This window comes from Panthera pardus, unplaced genomic scaffold (assembly GCF_024362965.1).
Source record: "Panthera pardus isolate Hobbes unplaced genomic scaffold, ASM2436296v1 HiC_scaffold_8, whole genome shotgun sequence".
Lineage (NCBI taxonomy): Eukaryota > Metazoa > Chordata > Mammalia > Carnivora > Felidae > Panthera > Panthera pardus.
The window spans coordinates 128,156,225-128,178,800 of record NW_026527013.1 but is presented as its reverse complement, the minus strand read 5'-3'; the positions used below and the strand labels follow the sequence as shown (position 1 = coordinate 128,178,800).

Below are 22,576 nucleotides of genomic sequence, written 5' to 3'. Positions count from 1 at the left end.
GCATACAAATCAAAAGTAAGAAAAAATATAGTTAGAAAACATATTAAAACTATACATATAATTAAAATAAATTATGTCATATTCTGGCTGTATATTAGTAAAAATATATATATTTAAATAGCCACTTATATCTCCTCTTGTGCACATGGGTTTTTGGAGTAAGTCTAATTTCCCAAAACCCAGATAGAGGTTATGTTTTCTAACAATATATTGCTAAGTAAATCTGTCACCCCAGAGGACAGTGTGTTATGAAAGTTTAGCTTTCATAATTTACTGATAAATTTATTTGAATACAGTTTATCTGAGTGAAGATACATAGGAGGTTTTTTTTTATGCCAAGAAAAATATGACACAATATTTACAGTGTAAACAACTGCAGTAAAATAGCTTGACATAAGATAAATGCATAAAAATCAGTAATTTCCCTAAATAATACAAAGACAGTAGAAATTATAAGAAAAAAAAGGGAACCCATAAATAATGACAACAAAATATGTACAACATCTAGGAACAAGTATAAAAAGGAAACATGAAAAGTTTGTCAAGAGACAGGACTTAATAAAAGGAGAGATACATCATAGATTTGGATGAGTGATAAATTATAATAGGTTAAGCACACTTTAAAGTCTCAGGGAAAAACGAGAAAGATGATTCTAAGACCATCTGCAAAAACACTCAAAAATAACTTGGACAGTGTTGAATAGGATAAGGCATAAAAGGAATTTTTTTTGGTCTACTGACTATTTAAACATACAAACAGTTTAACACTGTGGTACTGGTCTAAGATCTGAGAAGCAGACAGAATGAAATAAAATGTCCTGAAATGGATATTAATATATGTTAATACTTACATAAAAGGAAATTATTCAACTTATATGTTAGAAAAATTATGCTACATTTAGAAGAGAAATAATTAAAATCTTCACCATAAACCACACAAAATAAATCTTTGATGAATATATTAAAGAGTTAAATATGAAGGGTGAAACAATAATAGTCATAGAAGAAAACTATAAACAATTAAATTATCACTGAGATATAATTTTCTAAGTATACCACAGCAACTATTCAATAATATTAAAAGTTTTTTAAATTATGGTACATTAAGAATATACCATAAAACCTAAATGAAAAACTACTAACCATATTTGCAATAAGAATGACAAAGTATTACACTGCTTAATATAAACAACTTTTTAAAAATAATCAGGAAAGCACTATAAAAAAACGGTGTCAGTTAACAGGAAAAAACAATTCACAGGGAAAAATGGGAAATAATAAAACATGCAAAATTGTTGGTAATTAAGGAAATGGGGATTAGAACAATGAAAGAGCTTTTTTTCTTGTCACATTATAAAGGTTCAAGAATTTTACATGCTGCAATCTAGTAATTTTACTTGTAGCGATTTTCTTTAAGAAAATAAGCTGAGGTCACAAAAATTATTATAGTATCAAGTAAAAAAAAATTAAGAATGTTAAGACATCCAAGACTAAAAATTTCTATTTAAAATTCATGACACAAGCACAGAATTGAATGCAGACTCCAAAAATTGTAATTTGGGGACTTCCAGAGAAGATGGAGAAGTAGAAGGATCCTAAGCTCATCCTGCTCCATGGATACAAGTAGAAAACACTCACATCAGTGTAAATAGTCCAGAAAATGACCTGAAGACTGGCAGAACAGATTCTCTACAGGTACATGTAGAGAATACCTCACACTGAAGAGGGTAGCAAGGGCAGAGACACAGGAGCTAAAGAGACCCACAAAAATGTCCACAACAAGGAGGGACACTAGGGCCATAGAGAGGGGAGAGGACCAGACTCTCACACCAAGAACCCAGGCATAGGGAACTCATGGGGAAAAGGAATCCCCATAATATCTGTCTTTGAAAACCAGAGGGATATAATTTCATGAGTTCTTACAATTAGCGGGGCTTAATACCTGGAACTTTAAAAATCAGTAGTAGGCTCAGCTCTGGGAGAGCCAGAAGAGTGACAGGAAAATGTGTCCACATCCTTCAAGAGACAACACAAAAAACAGCCCCAATGAGATACAGCAGCAGTTTGAAAACTGACTGGAGTATATATAGATTTGTTTACTAATCTGAGAATGTGTGTTAGAGGGGCTGAGAACCTTGGGAGACTTCCCCAAACAAAAGAGCTGGTGGGCACCATTGCCCTCCTCTGCCTCCCAGCCTAGACTCAGACACGTTCAGGAACCAGTGCAGTGCAACACTCTCTATCTAGCATGCTAAGACCACATCTGGACCCTTTACACTTCTGCAGATCTGCCCCCTCCAGTCTTAGCTCCAGGTCCCCTCTCCCAGTAGATGTACATAACCTTGCAAACACCATGGGCCATACCCCTACATTCTCCTGTAAGCCTGTTCCTTCCAATACACCCTTGTACAGAACCCATCCAAAGTGGTGGCACCAGCCTGACACCAATACAAAGTGACTCCTGTCCTGGGGCGAGGGGAAGATAACCATACACATCTGTCTGACTCTGGCCCTAGCAGTGGGCTGGGGACAGACATCTGTTCTGATTCTAGGCTGTCCACCAAGAAAAGCTTCTCAGTGAACAACACAAGGAGTGGGCCCTGTTGTTTTGTACTACAACATCTCTTGCAAATACCTGGTCTAACTAAACTCAAGCCAAAGGTGGCCCCAGACGGGCCCACTAACAACAGAGGGACAAAATCCTGCCTATAACACACAGGGAGCCTCTACAGATGACTGAAATGAAGGAAAATATGGTTTATCCACAACAGTATTGAGCATGCAACACACTAGGAGACACCCCTGAAGCACCAAGTTCTGGCAAACAGGGGACACTGCAGTGCAAGACATTATGGGACCTCTTCTTCATAAGGCTACTACTTGCAAGAACAGAAGGTGTAGCTGACATTCCTTACACACAGAAACATAAACAGAGAGTTAGACAAAACGATGAGAGAGAGAAATATGCCCCAAATGAAAGAAAAGAACAAAATCACAGCAAGAGAACTAAATAAAAAGGAGATAAGTAATATGCCTAATAGTGAATTTAAAGTAATGGTCATAAAAATAGTCATCAGACTTGAGAAAAGAGTGGAGAATTTCAGTGAGATCTATGTCTTAAAAAAGACATAGAAAACATCAAAAAGAACCAATCAGAGATTAAGAACTCAGTAACTGAAACTTAAAACATACTAGATGAAATAAATAGTAGTCTAGAGCAAGCAGAGAACAACCTAGAGAACAGAGTGATGGAAAACAATCAAGCTGAACAGTGAAAGGAAAAAAAAAATACATAAAATGAAAATAGACAGGGAAATCAGTAACACCATTAAGAGTAAGTTATCCATACTATAGGGATCCCAGAAGAAGAGAGAGAAAAGGGAGTAGAAAACTTACTTTAAAAATAATAGCTGAAAACTTCCCAAATTTGGAGAAGGAAACAGAAATACATATCCAGAAGGCACAGAGAGCCCTCAACAAAATCAACCCAAGCAGGTCCACATTGAGACACATAGTAATTAAATGGAAAAAAGTAGTGAAAAAGAGAATTTTACAAGCAGCAACTGAAAAGAAAACAGTTACATACACAAGAAACCCCATAAAACCATCAGTTGATTTTTCAGCTGAAACTTTGAAGGCTGGAAGGGAGCGGCATAATATATTCAGAGTGATTCAAAGACAGAAAAAACCTGCAACTAAGCCTCCTGGGTGGCTGAGTTAAGCTTCTGATTCTTGATTTCAGCTCAAGCCATGGCCTCACAGTCATGAGACTGAGCTCTGGATTAGGCTCCATGCTGAGCCTAATTCTCTTGGGATTCTCTCTCTCTCTCTCTCTCTCTCTCTCTCTCTGCTCCTCCCCTACAGTCGTGCACACACACTCTCTCTCTCTCTCTCTCTCTCAAAATAAACAAACGTTAAAAAAAAAAAGAAAGAAAAAAGAAAAATACCTGCAGCCAAGACTACTCTATCCAGCAAGGCTATCACTCAGAATAGAAGGAGAAATACCGTTTCCCAGCCAAAAATGTCAAAGGAACTCATGTCCACTAAACCAGCCCTACAAGAAATGCTAAAGGGGACTCTTGGAGTAGAAAGGAAGACCATAAGTAGAAGAAAAGGAGGCAGCACAAATCAATTAAATTAAGAATATCTATAAAAATTGGTCAAGGGATTCACAAAATAAAAGGATGTAAAGTATGACAACATATACCTAAAATATAGACTAGGAAGAGGAGTAAAGAATGGGTTCAAACTTAAGTTACCATCTATTTATATAGACTGCTCTATGCAGAAGATGTTATATACAACCTAATGGTAATCACAAACTAAAAACTGGTAATAGATATGCAAAAAATCAAGAGAAAGGAAACTAAGTATATCATTAAATCCAGCAAACCATGAGAGAAGAGAGCAAGAGAAAAAAGGAATAGAGAAGAACTACAAAAACAAACATAATACAAATTACAAAATGGCAATAAATACACACCCATCAATAACTACTTTGAATATAAATGCTCTACATGCTCCAATTAAAAGAGATAGGGTGACAGAATGGGTACAAAAAGCAACACTCATCTATATCCTGACTATACACAATTCATTTCAGACCTAAAGACACATGCAGACTAAAAGTGAAGGGATAGAAAAGCATGTATCATGTAAATGGAAGTGAAAAGAAAGCCAGGGTAGCAATATTTACATCACACAAAAAAGACTTTAAAACAAAGACTGGAACAAGAGACAAAGAAGGACACTACATAATCATAAAGGGAACAATCCAAGAAGATATGACAATTCTAAATATTTATGCACCCAACGTGGAAACATCCAAATACGTAAAGCAGCTAATAACAAACATAAAGGAAGTAATTGATAGTAATACAATAATAGTGGGAGACTTTAGCACCCAACTTACATCAAGAGACTGATCATCCAAACAGAATTTCAATAAGGAAACAGTGGTTTTGAACAACACAACTAATCAAAAGGATCTAACAGATATATTCAATACATCCCGTCCTAAAACAGCAGTATATACATTCTTTTTGAGTGTACATGGAACATTTTCCAGAATATATCACATGAGACCACAAAACAAGTCTCAACAAATTCACACTGACTGAAGTCATACCATGTATCTTTTCCAACCACAATGCTATGAAACTAGAAAACAACCCCAAGAAAATATCTGAAGGAAACACAAATGCATGGCATTTAAGTAACATATTACTAAACAATGAATGGCTCAACCAAGAAATTGAAGAAGAAATTAAAAAAAAATGAGATAAATGAAAATGAAAACGCAAAAGTCCAAAATCATTTGGGTGCAACAAAAGCTGTTCTAAGAGGGAAGTTCACAGCAATACAAGCCTACTCAAGAAGCAAGAACAACCTCAAATAAACAATCTAGCCTTATACCTAAAGGAACTGGAAAAAGAAGAACAAACAAAACCCTAAGCCAGTAAAAGGAAAGAAATAATAAAGATTAGAGCAGAAATAAACAAAACAGTACCTAAAAAATCAATAGAAAAGATAACAAAACTAGGAGCTCTTCCTTTGAAAAGTGAATGAAAGTGATAATCCTTTAGACAGACTCATAAAAGAGAGAGAGAGAGAGAGAGGGAGGGAGAGAGAGGGGAGAAAGGACTCAAACAAAACAAAAAGTGAAAGAGGACAAATAATAATCAATACCACAGAAATACAAGAATTATAAGAGAATATTATGAAAAATAAGATGCCAAAAAAATTGGACAACTTAGAATGAATGGATAAATTCCTAGAAATATATAACCTCCAAAAACTGAATCAGGAAGAAAGAGAAAATTTGAACAGACTGATTACCAGCAATGACACTAAATCATTAACCAAAAGTCTCTCAACAAACAAAAGCAGGACCAGATAGTTTCACAGCTGAATTCTAAAAACATTTTAAAAAGAGTTAATACCTATTGTTCTTAAACTATTCCAAAACATAGAAGAGGAAATAAAACTTCCAAATTCATTCTGTGAGGCCAGATTTACCCTGATACCAAAACCAAATAAAGACCTCAAAAAACAAACAAACAAAAACTACAGGCCAATATCTCTGATGAACATGGATGTAAAAATCCTCAAGAAATGTTAGCAAACTGAATCTTATAATACATTAAAAAAACTATTTGCCATGATCAAGTGGGATTTATTCCTGGATGCAAGGGTGGTTCAATATTCACAAATACATCAACATGATTTATCACATCAACAAGAGAAAGGATAAAAATCATATGATCATTTCAATAGATGTAGAGGGGTGCCTAGGTGGCTCAGTCAGTTGAGCGTCCAACTCTTGATTTCAGCTCAGATGATCATCTCAAGGTTCGTGAGACTGAGCCCCACATTTTCTGGGGATTCCCTCTCCCTTTCTCTCTCTGGCCCTCACACACACACGTACATGTGCTCTCTCTCAAAAAAATAAACATTAAAAAAACAGATGTAGAAAAAGCATTTGATAATGTACAACATCCACTCATGATAAAACCCTCAACAAAGTAGGTTTAGAGGGTACCTCAACATGACGAAGACCATCTATGAAAAACCCAGAGCTAACATCATCCTCAATGGGGAAAAACTGAGAGCTTTTCCCCTAAGATAAGGAACGAGACAAGGACATCCACTCTTACTCCTTTTACCCAATACTGTACTGAAGTGCTATCCATAGCAATCAGACAAGAAAAAGGAATAAAAGCTATCCAAGGTGATAAGGAAGAAGTAAAACTTTCACTATTTGCAGATGCATGATGCTATACATAGAAAACCCTAAAGACTCCACCAAAAAACTATTATAACTGATAAATGAATTCAGTGCAGGATACAAAAATCAATACAGACAAAACCATTGTATTTCTAGACACTAATAATGAAGTAGCAGAAAGAGAAATTAAGAATACAATTCCACTTACAATTGTACCAAAAATAATAAAATACCTAGGAAAAAACTTAACCAAGGAGGTGAAACACCTTTACTCTTAAAACAATAAAACACTGATGAAAGAAATTGAAGATGACACAAATGGTAAGATATTCCATGCTCACAGACTGGAAGAACAAATACTGTTAAATGTCCATACTACCCAAAGCAATCTACAGTTTTAATGCAACCTCTATCTAAATACTAATAGCATTTTTCACAAAACTAGAATAATCCTAAAATTTCTGTGGAACCACAAAAGATCCTGAGTAGCCAAATCAATCTTAAAAAAGAACATAACTAAAGTTATCACAATCCCTGATTTCAGGATATATTACAAAGTTGTAGTAATCAGAATAGTATGCAACTGGCACACACACACACACAAAACCACCACACATAGATCAATGGAATACACGGGAGAGCTCAGAAATAAACCCACAGTTACCTGGTCAATTAATCTTTGACAAAGGAGGATGAATATGCAATGGAAAAAAGACAATCACTTCAGTGAAAGGTGTTGGGAAAACTGGACAGCTATATATGAAGAAATGAAACTGGACCACAAACCCCCCAAAACTCAAAATGGATTAAGAACCTAAATATGAGACCTGAATCCATAAAATCCTAGAAGAGAGCATAGGCAATAATTTCTCTGATTTCGGCCATAGCAACATTTTTCTAGATTTATCTCCTGAGTCAAGGGGAACAAAAGCAAAATTAAACTATTGGGACTACATCAAAATAAAAGCCTTCTGCATGGCCAACAATCCACAAAACTAAAAGACAACCTACTGAACAGGAGAAGATATTTGCAAATGATATATCCAATTAGGGGTTAATATCCAAAAATATATGGAGAATTTACAGAATTCAACACCCAAAAAACAAATAATCCAATTAAAAAACGGGTGAAAGACATGAACAGACATTTGTCCAAAGACATACAGATGGCCAACAGACACATGAAAAGATGCTCAACATCATTCATCATCAGGGAAATGCAAATCAAACCATAATGAGATTATCACCTCACAACTGTCAGAACAGGTAAGATCAAAAACACAAAAAACAACAAGCATTGGTGAGACGGCAGAAAAAAAAGAGCCCTAGTACACTGTTAGTGGGAATGCAAGTTGGTACACCACTGTGGAAAACAGTATGGAGGTTCCTTAATAAATTAAAAATAGAACTACCATAGGATCCAGTAATTGCACTCCTAGGTATGTACTCAAAGAATATGAAAACACAATTTGGAAAAGATACATGTACCCCTATGTTTACTGCAGCAATATTTATAGTAGCCAAAATATGGAAGCAATACAAGTTTCCATTGATAGATGAATGTTTAAAAAAGAGGTGATATTTATATAACCAACCTCCAATATCTTTCACAGGTATACTTTGTATGCTTTAAAACGTGTCTCATAGGGAGAACTGCATATGCCCTAGTGGGCAAAGAGGATGTCCCCAATAAGGGACAGCCTGGGGTAGGATGTTACAACTAGAACAGGGTAAGGAAAACATCTATGCATTGAGTAGGGGTGGTCATGTGTGAGGTATCAGAGCTGAAGTGGAATGAGAAGAGAACTCACACAAAGGGATGTCCTAGTACAGGTTGTCAGAACACCAGGCGCTCGAGCCTGAGCAGGGTGAGCAAAGCATCCATGCAGAAGAAGCAGAAGAAGAAGATGGGACACAACAATAAGTGTATCTGAGAAGGACATGAAAGCTTTGCTTTTCACTAAAAAAAAAAAAAGTAACTAGCAAATTTGGAAAGGGAGAAAAGCAGAATAAACTATGTGGTGTTAAGATTCGAACTGAAGATACTGATAGGACTTGAGGTTTTCAATATATAGATATACACAGCCAAAGAAATAATTGTGTGTGTGTATGTGCGGTATGTGCATGTAAGTGTGCTTAGAAGAGAAAAAGAAAAAGGGATGGTCACAATGCATTTATGGTTAGTAGGAAGTACATAAGAAATTAGGACTTGATAGGGTCTCAGATCAACAAAGCACTTTTTAAAAATACATTTAAAATATTTAAAAATACTAATTTGTATAACATTGAAATTGTTTCAAAAACTGAAAAATGTAATTTCAAATAATTGTTAACAGCACAGGTAAAATATACACATATAAGCACATTCATATATTATGTATAGAAACATTAAAAGTTAAAATGTTGGAAGTGGTTTTCCATGCAAATGGTTAGGGCTTCATATCTCTATAAACTTAGAACAATATTGAGTTAGCCACAATGTCACATGCATCATTCATAAAACTGTTAGTTTATGCAGATGTTTCATATTTCCTTTCAGCTGTGTTGTAATTATGAACTATTACTCTACTAACCAAAAATGAGAGGTACAATTTGAGATACTCATAGTTTGGGTTGATGGATTTATCCAAGACTACAGATAGCTGCCTTTCTTTTTTTTTTTTTTTCACCAAGGAATTAACTGCAGGCATAATAGAGAACAGGTTAAGAACAGAATTGTGGGTCCAGTACTAACTAGCGTGAAACCCTAACTCCCCAACTTAGTTTCTATGTGACAACTTTGAAGAAGGAAATTAATCTCTCAGAGGGGATTAATAAATCTGTATCACGAGCTTGTGAAAGAGTTAAATCCAGTAATATATGGTATCTATCACATGATAAGTACCCAATAAAATGTAGCTATAAATTATTATGATGTTTGTATCAGTCAGGAAGGCCAACTGCTGTAACAAACAACTTCAACATTTCAGAGGTTTCACAAGAAAAAAAATTATGATTTATGGACAGCCTAATGAAAGTCAGAAGGGAGACTCTGCTCTGTTCAGTCACTCAGGAACCTAGACTCTATTCATTGTACAACTCTGTCATTTTCTAAGGTACTGGATTCTTTGCATCTAGCTGTCACACAAAAGAAAAAAAAATGTGAAAGGTATATATCCCTTCTTAAAAACATTAGCGAGTTTCGACACACATTATTTCAGCCCACAGTCCATTGATGAGAATTAATCACACAGCTCCACATAGTTGCCAGGCGTCTCCAAAATGTGGTTCAGTGGTAAAGAAAGGATGAAGAGAAAGAACGGGTATCACTGAGCATCTATGGTCTCTGTTACACTCTGCCTCTCTGGTCTCCAAATATCAGTTAACTCCCTTCTTTTGCAGAGAAGGCACATCAGCTCTCCCTAACATAGCCAACTCCAAATCCCACAAAGTCACCACACCAGTTTCAAGTCCAGGGTTACAGAGAGACAATTCTCTATGAGTCTTTATGCTGCTGCACATCTTGCTTGAGCTTTTGTTCCAAATCATCCACGATGTTAGTTCAGCAAACGAGTTGGGAATACAGAGATAGTGCCTCTCTCCAGAGTAAATGGCACAATGGCACAACTGCTTGCCAGAAGAATGATACAAGTAAATTTTTTTTTAACACAAAATCTTGGGTAGTATTCATTTTTGGTTAGCCTTTGAGCTATTAATAGTTTTCTACTGCTTGATCTGGATAAAGCAAATAGGTGTTAGTTTTATAGCTGTTATTGTGTACCATACTTACATATTTATTCTCTTTTATTTGGCATGTATATAATTTTTTTAAATATAAAAAATAAAAAATACTAGAAAAATATATACATATATTTCTCCACAAAAGCCTATCAATATATTGTACTATAACCCGTTAGTTAAATGGAGAAAATCCACAAGTTCCTATCAATAAATGCAGGAAAATATGTTGACAATATTCAACCTTCATTCGTGATAAATTAAATTGTATTTGTGAATCAGAATTTAAAAAGATCATTCGTAAACCTTTTAAATTTATTGACCAAAGGCCTCAAGCAAACATACTTTAATAGTGAAATGTTCAAAACCTTTAAAATCAAGAACTGAAAGAGACAAAGATATTGCCAATCACTGCTCACACAAATATCATATTGAAGGATCTAGTTAAGGAAATTAAAGTTAATAGATAAAAAAATGAATTTAAGTAAATTATCTGCACTTCTTTATACTAGGAAAACAAATGTAATATTAAAAAGGGATGTATTTCACAATAGATTAAAATAAAAATATGTACCTAGGGTTAAATTTAATAATGTATGTGAATTCATAAAGAAAATAAAATTTTAATGAATGAAATTAAAGAAGCACAAATAAACTGAGAGATGAACTATTACATTCAACTAGATGAAACTGCTATTTTGGTCAATCAAAAATGGTCAAATACAAGCAATTTCACATGGTTCAACTAAATATACCCATGAAGAACAAATAATGTTATGAATTTGACCCTTCTCTCAATATTAATTTATATACTCCTTTCTGTTCCAATCAAAATCCAACACAAGGTAATTCTAAAGTCTCAAAAAGAGAGTATTTTTCATAACAAGAATGTAAAAGGATATTACCTTTACCCTACCAAAAATTATAAAATCAAATAATAACTAAAGAGTAGCATTGTGCATGGATAGGAAAATAGCTACTGGAACAATATTAAGAGTCCAGAAACAGACTCCCCAGTTTTGTTCTGTTTGTTTGTTTTTGCTATCTTAGTATAAATCCAAATTGCCTCTGAAGATCAACTGGGGAAAGAATGGACTGTTCAACAATGAAGAATGGTTGGACAACAGGGTATCTATTTGACAAAAGGTAATTTTGGATACTACTGCACACTATGCAAAAATCAAGTCCAGATGACAAAAATCTGAAAATGTGAAAACAAAACTTAAAAGCTTCAGGAAGTAAATAGGGAGAAGATGTCATGACATTAAGATAGAAAAGAACTTACTAAATAAGATACAAAAAAGTATAGCTTATAAAGAAAAAATGTATACATGTAAAGCCTTGTATTCATTAAAGGCACCAATTTAAAAATATAATTAAAAGCCACAAATTGTTAACATATAAGACTGGCAAGGGGGTTATATACAGATTAAATTAATCATTCTTACAAATGAGGGGGAAAATTCAATCAAATTAAAAATTAGGCAAAAAACAAGACCATGCATTTCAGATGAGAGAGGCACACATGACATATAAAAATATGAACAAATGCTCAAACTTATTTGGCTATGGGTAATGCAAATCAAAACAATATCAAAGTCCCATTTCAGATTAATCAGAATGACAAACCTTTAAACGTTTTGTATATTTCATGGGTTGCTTTTGGATGTGGTGCACTGGCAACTATTACACAGAGCTAGCAAGAATGTAAATTGGGAAACCACTTTATAGATACATTTAAATTCACCCAGTGAAGTTGATGATATGAGCCTAATGGCCCAGCAAGTTCATTCCTACGTATATACCCTAGAGAAATTCTTGCCCAGATGCCCAAGGAGTCATATAAAAGAATGCTCATACCATCATTGTTTATAATGTCTGGAAAACTAGGAATATTCCAAATGTCCATCATCAACAAGACTTTTCATACGAAAGTTAAAAATCAGGCAAAACTAAGTAATGCATATTTTAAGGATCCACACAGACACACAAGAACCAATTCTTTAAAAGAACAATTGCATGATAAATACAAAAGTGGGGATTATGATTACCACAGAGGAGAAGCAAAGGACCAGAGTCAGGGAGGAGTATACAGAGAGTTTCCCTAGTATTGATAATTCAATTACTTAGACTGTATTATTATCTATACCTCATAAAGATATTAAAACATTCCCATTTATGAATAAAATATTTCACAATAAATTCTAAGAGAAAGAATGAATTACTGCCCAGAAGCCCAAAATGGGTTAGAAGACAAAAGTCTCAAATCACTTTAAATTAATTCAACATTCTTGGGTCTGATAAATCTAGCCTTCTCTGGGCATGATTTAAAACCCAGGCCAGCCCTGTCCCTGACATGGCACACAGAAACACTCATATATCTTTTGTTTCACAAAAGACTCTTGAAGTGTAATCTTTTTTTTAAATTTTTTTTAATGTTTTTATTCATTTTTGAGACAGAGAGAGACAGAGCATGAGCGGGGAAGGGGCAGAGAGAGAGGGAGACACAGAATCTGAAGCAGGCTCCAGGCTCTGAGCTGTCAGCACAGAGCCCGATGCGGGGCTGTAACTCATGAACCGTGAGATCATGACCTGAGCTGAAGTCGGATGCTTAACCAACTGAGCCACCCAGGCGCCCCACTTGAAGTGTAATCTTAAAGTAACTTTGTCTCCCCTTTTTCTCTTTAAAATGAACTAGTGAGTAACAGGATATCTGAGATGTGCTTCAATAAATTGAAAGGTGGCAGCATAAATGCAACAAGCTGGTCATGAGTTGATAACTATTTTAATTGATGACAGGTGTATGATAGTTCATTGCACTATTATATATTTGAAATTTTCCATAAAAAGTTTAAAAATCAATTCAGTGGCCTAAATATTTCCTTGCATATACACAAAAACTCAGTTCACTGACTTTTCTGACTACTTATAGGTAATGAAAACTAAATGGTCACTTTAAGTCAATAAATATACTAACTCAATTCAGAAATTATAATTCTAAGACCCATATAATGAAAAAACGCTTATATTATAAAATTAAATCTCCCTAGCTATGACATCCTGCAAGCAAGAGGCCAGCAAAGGTAGGGTAGGCACGGTGGTATTACGGTTTTTTTCTTTTTTTATTCATGTGTCCACTTGCAAAAGAGGATTCTGATCTCCCTCAGGTTTGAGTTTAGAGACGAAAGACAGTAAGAGGGAACAGGAAAATTCTTATTAGACTGGTGCTGTATTTAGATAGCTTTGCAGTCCCTAGGCATTGCTGGTGTTTAAAACTTGCTCTTATAAGGCATTTTTTATGGGCTTTTTGGAGGTCTCACTGAGAATGTCTACTGCACTACCCATGAAATACTCAGATGCATTTCCTCTCACTTCCATTCCTCACTTCATCTTGTTTTTTGCTAGTCCACTCTTTCCTCTACAGACCCCTTCAGATTAAAATGCTACCAGGCCAACCCTCACCTCCTTGTAGCCCACCACTCATTCTGGTACTCATATATCTTTTGTTCCAATGAACTCTAGAAGTACATACACCTTTTGTTCAACTCATCTACCAGCCACTGCCTAAATCATGTATAATCCTTCTACTTTTCAGGAGGAAGCCAGACAGATACCCACTATTCAATACTGTAGATTACATTATTAAACTTTCTCAATAGTTTTGTTAAAGGTCTATTCACCAGGCTTGATTATTCCTACCTTTACCCTATAGGTCTCAGAGTATAGTTGTCTCCAAAGTAATAATCTTCTTTCTAACCCCACCCTTCTTCATTTCATTAACATAAAAATAATTTCAGGGTTGCATAATACAGTTCAATTATTTATTTTGAAAACTTCCATGTTGGAAGTACTCTAAACTGATACCTGGTCTCTTTCAACTTACTGTTCTGTTAAAAATTATCCCAGAGGGCTGAAGAGAGACATGTTGAGGCAATCTCACAGTGCTGGGCTGGATGGTCATTGAAACATGATGGTGAATGGAAAGTGGCCAAAAGAATTAAGATTAGTAAATATCATGATTAAAAAAAAATGAACCTCTGGGCAAATATTTTGATTAATATTTAGGCAATAAAATAATGAGAATAAAGGACCAAAGTGGTTTACTCTCACAAAAACAAATGTGTTCATACATACTGATCTAAACACAAATATTTGCAAATAAAAACAGTTATAGTTATATCATAAGATTAGCAGGCATTTGGTAATTTCATTGGTATCATAGATTTTCAGATTAGGCTTGATTTATGAGCTGAAAAACAGTGGTAGGAGATATTTAATTGAATAGTATTAATAAAAAACGTTAGTTCTTAATTATGTGAGTATAGAAGAAAGTCATCCATGGAATACTTTAATACTCTTTCCTAGTCAACATTTTAATTGATGACTTACATAAAAAACGAAATGTGCAAACACCACATTAATATGTTAATATATTTTCTTTCATATAAAATGTAACTTGCTTCACAACTAAACTACCAATTAAAATCAATTTTTCATCATTTGTTGTTTTGTCCTTGATCTTCGACTTACAATTTAAGACAGCAAATTACCTTAAACAGCAATTGTATACTGATTAGTTTCACATACATTATTTGATTAGTCCATATTAATAGCCTGTATTTCTCAAACATTTTGGAAATCAAAGGTTTAGCCAATTATGCAGCAACAAGTCTAAATGTCTGGTGTGTGGTAATCAAGATTAATAAAAATGAAACCTTGAAAATGAACCATGTATTTTAATGAAACATGTTCCTTCTGGAATTTAAGGCACATGGTACACTGGAATGCCATGTGACAGAAATTGTGAAGGATAAACCAATAGTAATAGACGAAACTTTTCCCTTTTGTCAGTAAGGTGTTTTTTCAAAGGTGATCTTATTCTAGTAAACTGAAGACTATATGGCATACAGACCACCAAAGCTAGTTAATTTATTTTTATTGCTCTGCTATGAGCAAAACTAAGAACTTTCTTTAACTCCATTTATAAGTTCAGACAAATCTTAGACATTTTTGAAAATTGAGAAAATACTGCTTTACATTGAGATTTTCAGGTGAAAAAAAAAGGGCCACCCTTATTTTCCCTATCTAATTAACATTATTGCACAAGACCATGCATTATCTTTTGATTTTATAGCAATTAAAGAATGATAGGGAAAAGAAGCAAGAGAAAGAGAAAATATAAAAATAAATTTAACAGGCAAAAGTGACAATAAGAGAAAAAGCATAGAAAAGAGAGCATGAAAAGGAAAATGCTCCATTTATTAATAAAAAACTTTAGAAGAACCAAGGGTGGGGGAACAAAACAGAAATGTGTCTTTGCTCTCCCTGTCTCTTAATATCACACCCAAATCATGCACCTGAGACACTGTTTCTTCACAAGACACTCATGTGTTAGATTATGCAGCAACTTATGTTGTTCTTTTAAAGGGTGGTAATTGTGCTTTTTAAGGCAACAGACTATATATTCAGTCACATTCTAATCTAAAATGCAGTGTCCAAAACCACCTCACACTGCATACTTTTTGAAAATGGAAGCTTATTATACAGTGAGATCACAGTTCAATTAACAGTGAAAAGTGATATCATTTTAGTCAACATTTTCCATCTATCTATCAAAAGGATATGGCTGTGTGTGTGTCTATATACAAACATATATATATACATATATATACATATATATATATATATATGTTTGTACGGTTGGCATAATCTCATTGCATTACTTAAATGGCAAAAAAAAAAAAAGAAAAAGCGAAAATTGTACACATTTCAAAAGTATACTTAGCTCAAGAATAGACATTAATTAATTTAAATAATTCTTATGTCAGAATATTAGAGTATCTCTGGAAATCGTAGCCATGTGACCATAACTCATAGCTGTTACTCTGGGTTAAAGGAGATAATCAGGTAAAAGCCAGTGCACCCTAATGCATAGAACATCATGTAATGCTATAATCTGAGTAAGAGGTGGGAAGAGGGGTCAGCAGGAGGAGTCATGGGGTAAAACAAATTCTAAATATATTTGTAGGCTAACCAAAATAAAATATTTTTTTATTAAACTGTTTGACAATAAAGTATTTTATGGAAATTTTACCACTACCAGGGTAAACTAAATAGGAGTACTTCAGCTGGTTAAACAAATAAAGTTATTTTGAATTCCTATTTTTGTGGATTTTGAAAGTTCAAAAAATCTACCCCCAAAATATGCAGAACAATAGAAAAGAATAAAGTATCCAAGTAAGATGCTATGCAAAAGATTAACAGAACGACTGAGAGATTCAAGTTTTTACACCATAAGATAGTTTGGAAAGCCAAACTACGATGGGATTAGAGCACAAGGTCTAAATGTCAAAGTTAAATTAAAAGAAATAACTTCAGTAATGTAGTCCAGGTGAAGCAAATGGCTTAGCAGGCAGTAAGAGTGTTTAAAAAATGGGCTTTAAATATCCCAGTTCTTAAATTCCCTGAAATAAAAGAATATGGAAACAGTAAGAGCCTGGGTAAGACAGTTAAAATTCATTTCTGCACTTAACTTGGTGATGAGCTTGGGGGTGGGAGAGAATCTATGAACGTACATTCTTTAGTTGATCTACAATTTAATGTAACCTGTTCAGTAACTTTTAGGTTTCTGGCTTTCCAACTTTCAAACTTTTTTGACCAGAAAATAATATTTTTTGCAGAATATAGTCCATGCATTCTTGCACACCTAACACTGAAAAAAAGGTTTCATTAAGTACTGCTTACTGTAATAAGAGAGTGATTTTAGTTTTGATGCTTGACAGCTGGCAGCTTTCATATCTCATCATTCCCCCTTTATCTCTTACCTCAAACCTGGGCAAACAAGAAAGCTCCCTCCTTTAGAGCCAAGAGAGGTAGAGAGAGGTATGGAATTTCCAAACCACTCAAGGCTCTGGCTACTTGTGGGAATCTTTTCCACATCTCCACACCCTAACCACCATAAAACCTCAAACATGGGGCGAGAGCCTGGGCAGCTCAGTTGGTTGAGCATCCAACTTTTGATTTTGGCTCAGGTCATCATCCCAGGGTAGTGGGATCAAGCCCCATGTGGGGATCTGCACTGGGCATGGAGCCTGCTTGAGATTCTCCCTCTCTCTCTCCCCCACCCCCTCCACCCCTCTCTCCTGCTCACATGCTCTCTCTCTAAAATAAAAAATTAAATAAAAAATTAAAAAACATTCTCCTTTTGTGAGCTTCTCAAGTCATTTTTTACCTGCATGGGAGCTGCTCTGCTCTCCACAGAAAGCCTGTCACGTAGTAAGTTTTTCACTTTCTTGGTGCATGTGTGGCATCGTGTCTCCACATCTGAACCAAATTTGAGAGCCATTCTACCTCTTCAGCGTAACCACAACATTTATCTAACTTGTGTGATGAACTTTCCTATTTTCTATTCCATTTCATATTTCACTTAAAATAATACTGATCATAACTTTCTACACTGATTATACAACCGACTTACAGATTTCAGTAGAGAATTCTAGTTTGAGATAAGGAAAGGATAAAAATACTGATTCTAAAGGGTTTTTTGGTCCTTTGATTTTTAACATATTGTATGAGTGGATAATAATAATAGTAAAACCCCTCATTTAAACATATTCCAAGGATGGTATATCCAAGCATATTAAGACTCCTGTTCTACCTCACTTCTGTGACTCAAGCTTTATTATACATATAACGAAGATGATATAGAGTAGTGCTTCTCAAAAGTTCGTGATATACCAATCACCTGATGATCTTATTAAAATGCAGATTTTCAAACAGTAGGACTTGAGTAGGGGCAAAACTTCTGCATGTCTGACTACTGCCCAGATAGTATCAATATTGCTGGTCCACGGCGCACACTTTGAGTTGCAAGGACAAAGATAACAGCTATGAAAATGTCGACATTTGTATCATCATGCCCCCTATTTCTTTGTGCATACATACACACATATCATCTGAATCACTGGAAAAATAAGTTGTAGACATGATATTCTTTTACCCCTTAAATACTTCAGTGTATTCAGTATTCCCAGAAGTCACAAAATTCTCATACATAACCACAATACAATGATTCAATTCAGGAAACTGACATTAAAACAGCACTACTATCTAATTTACATTCCTTATTCAGATTTCAATGGTCCTACTAATGTTCCTTACAGCAAAAGAAACAAATTTCTGATCCAGGATCCGAGACAGGGTCACATGCTGCATTTAGTCGTCATTCCTCATTGGTCTTTAAAACAGTTCATTGGTCTTTCTTTTTTTTTTTTTATCATGTCTTTTGACATTTTTGAAGAGTGCAGGTACTTTATTTACAGAATAAATTAAAGTTTCTCTGATGTCATCGCATAATTCAAGTTATACATTTTTGGCCAGGACACCAGAGTAGACATGCTTTTGGTTCAGGAGGCACATGATACCTATTTATCCTATTATTGGTATAGGTAATTTTGATCACCTGGTTACATTGGTAGCTGGTCGGTTTCCCCATGAGACAGTTTTTGTGTTTGCAATTAAGGTGTATCGTGTGGGAAAGTATTGAAGATACTCTGTTTCTTATAAACCTTCCATCCTGTCAATTGAGTAGCTATTGATAACTCTTGTCTAAACAATTATTATTGTGGTGCCAAATGGTAATTTTTTAATTTCATGTTTCCTCCTGCCTAAATTGATATTTTACCATATGCAGCATTTCAAGATGACAATGCAAGAAATTTGAAAATTGTCTTCAATTTCTCACTCTCTCATCAATTATCATACTATCTAGTCACACAGTAACTGCTTGAGAAATGTATAGCACATAAAGACAGCTAAGTCACTACCATTACTATGAAATCAATGTCACATGGAAAAATTTAAATGTCTTTTGTGAAATCACAGGGCAAATAACTACAACAATAAGAAACAAACAAACCAAAAAAACCCATGAAATGTATGGAGTGATTTTACACTATCAGTCACCTAACTGAGAAAACCTGACACTTTGTTGAAGCGGCTAGAGTCTTAGGATCTATAAAACAAGGTTATAATGAGGGGGTTCAAGAGTCTGAATCCTTTTATCCAATTATATCCTGTGCACAGAGTAGCCAGCCTTGTCTACAGTGGGAAGGTCATTAGATGTGCCCAGAGCAATACTTTCCTTCTTAACACTAAACTAAGTGAGAATTGGTTTTACCAAACGTGTGTAATAATTTGTGAAATGCTCAAACCTCCATATCAGTGCCCCTGGAGTTTTTCAAAGAATAAAATATCATACCCAGCTCCTTGTTGGATCAGAAAGAATCTTTGTTGGTTAACTTAAAAGTAAAAATACCTTCCTAACAGATACCCCCAGCCATTGCCAGTGGGAATATCATTTAAAAGTTACCAGAATGGAATGGATATTCTCTCCTCATCATTACTATCATATGCTTTATTGATTTAAAAACCATCCTCAGTGTTTCCTCCAGAAGCTCATATAAAACGGCCACAAAGCTGTAACATCTGCTTGGCAGTATTAGCATAATACATTCAAAAATTGAGTTATCAGAGGCATTCCAGTCTACAGCTGCATTGTTTTTCTTGTTAACGTCCTATAGCTAATGTAATATTTTATCTCTAAAAAACAAAGCTCAGGTTATCTGATTAAGTTTGGCACCAAGAAGAATAATGACCTGCATTATCTGAAGACATGAGTGATACATTTGTGCACAGACAGAAAACACTACCAATTATGTACTTATTAGGCAAAACAGTTCTAGATAAAAAACTATTTTTACATGTATAAAAAGATTTTAGAGATTGAAAATATCAATTTATGGATAATAACCCCATATCCCTACTAGCTGAAGGACCAGAAATTAATATTTTGATGTATGTTGGAGGGACCAAATGGTATATTTCAGGAGAAATCTATGGAATACACATACAATATTTCTACGTTAAAACTCAAACACATCCACGTAAACATACTCAGAAAAAGGATTGCCCCTTTGTGCAAAAGTTAAGCAAGTCTACATATCTCAATGACTACTGAGGGCATTGCTGCAGATAGTAATTCATTTTAGGTGATGATACAGACTTAGCAACAAAAGGTAAAACAGTGCTTTCTATTTTCTGTACAAGAGGGCAAAGGGGGTTATGATAGATTTAGAAGATATTCCTTCAAAATACTTTTAATTTTTAAATATTATACTCCAACATCTGAAAACTATAAACAACCATTTTGTCCAAAAAGAGAATGATTAGGTACACCATTTTTAAAAAAAGAATAAAAAGAATTAAAGTAAGATATCAAAAGAGGTTGCTAATAGATCTTTCTTGTTTCTTTTATTCCTGACTTTCTTGTATTTTCTTAATTTCTGTAATCACCTGACTAAAAGTAGCATCCATAACTCTTACCTCTGATAATTTGGATATTTTATTAGCAATGGGATATAACACAGTAGACAAAACAAAGTCAGTCTACCTTAATTTCCAGAAAACCCCTTCAGTGAAGGAAACTGGCGTAGTGTTCTGTAGAATAGCAGCATATTGCTCTGCTGAAATGATAAAAATATTATAAAATATCTATGAGTAGGTACATTTAAAACCCCACATAGCATTCATAAAAATATACCTGATCATATGCCATGAACTATGAAAACTATGTTTAAAATATACATGATTATATTCCCTTTACTATAAAAACTACATTAGGAATTGAGGTAAAACTGAGGCTTATGTAATTTTGATTTTTTACATTCTTTACTTCCAACAACAACATAAAAAATGAAACAAATTGTCCCAAAAGCCTTTATTATTTAATCATTAATAATAAATAAGAAAGAAACAGATAATAAAAACAGAGACAGAAAAAGCCCTGGCCAACCAGAGTTCAGGAGGGAGAAAAAGATGGGTAACTACTTTGTTCTGCTTTCAAAATAGTTATTTTAAATTAATGATTCAGTGCCTGACACTTGTGAGACAGGGTAAGCCTCTGCTATAACTGGAATTTTTTTTTTTTTTCAAATAAGCAATAGGCAAAGAGAAAATGTATAAACATTTTATTTGTAGTAAATATAAAGGACAAGATATGTGCAAATAATTCCTAAAATTTGGTAATAAGAAAGTAAGGTCTCTGAATGTTTGTCAAGACACCAAATGTCCTGTTTCTCAAGGCAAATCAGAAACTGCATTTCAAAACGGAGGAGACTACAACTGATTTGTAACCTAACCAAAATTACCTAGGAACTAGTTGCTTGTATGTATCTAAGAATTAGAGTCTTACAAACCTACAAAGCTTCTGCTCAGGTCCGAGCCAAAAGGCCTCCTCCAGCCCACGACCTTGAATAACTTTGCTCTAGAGTCTGTATTTCACGACATTCTCTACCACCCTGGCTCCCTCACCCTTCCTTCTGCACGGGAAGTGGGCGGACCCGCCGGAAGTGCGGCGCGCGCTGCAGGCAGGCGGGGCCCATCGGCTCAGCGCAGTCGCAGAAGGCGGTGGGCGGGGCTGTGGGAGGACCCAGGATGCCAGAACGTCCCAGCCAAGTGGGGAGAGAAATGAGCCCCTACAGGGCAGATCCAGGCGGCACTGAACTGTTCGGAGCCACGGTAGCATAAAGACAGCGCCTCTGAGGGGCACCTGGGTGGCTCAGTCGGTTAAAGGACAGACTTCGGCTCAGGTCATAATCTCACAGTTCGTGAGTTTAAGCCCCACATTGGGCTCTGTGCTGACAGCTTAGAGCCTGGAGCCTGCTCCGGATTGTGTGTCTCCTCTCTCTGTCCCTTCTCCACTCAGGCTTAGTCTCTCTCAAAAATAAATAAACATAAGAAAATAAATATAAAAAAGACAGTGCCTCTGAGCTCAAGTACCAGGTGTCTTGGCTGAAGGGCAAAGATCCTGAGTTCTACAAGTTCCTGCAGGAGAATGACCACAGCCGGTTTCACCTCAGCCACCTGGGCAGCTCTGAGGATGATGAGGAGTAGTTTCATTCCCTGCCAAACAGGCTGGGAGAAGTCACTGAGGAGAAGGATGAGGAGGACAAGGACAGAGTCCCCAGAGGACAGAAGGGGAAGATGACTGGTTCTGCCCTCGGTGACCCACGCCATGGTCGAGAGATGGCAGCAGTTGGCAAAGCTACACCTTACTCCAAAGCTGTTCCACGA

At 35.2% G+C, this 22,576-nt stretch overlaps 1 long non-coding RNA gene across 1 annotated transcript in view; it reads right to left on the bottom strand.

Moving 5' to 3' along the window:
• The window catches only part of LOC128775591 (uncharacterized), a 273,094-nt gene extending 251,278 nt beyond the window's left edge, over positions 1-21,816 (bottom strand). The window contains exons 1-2 of the long non-coding RNA XR_008420416.1: positions 21,700-21,816; positions 20,895-20,967 (exon numbers count right to left, since the gene is read on the bottom strand). This is a non-coding gene — a long non-coding RNA (uncharacterized LOC128775591). The remainder of the gene's footprint in view (positions 1-20,894; positions 20,968-21,699) is intronic.
• Positions 21,817-22,576: the final 760 nt, after the last annotated feature.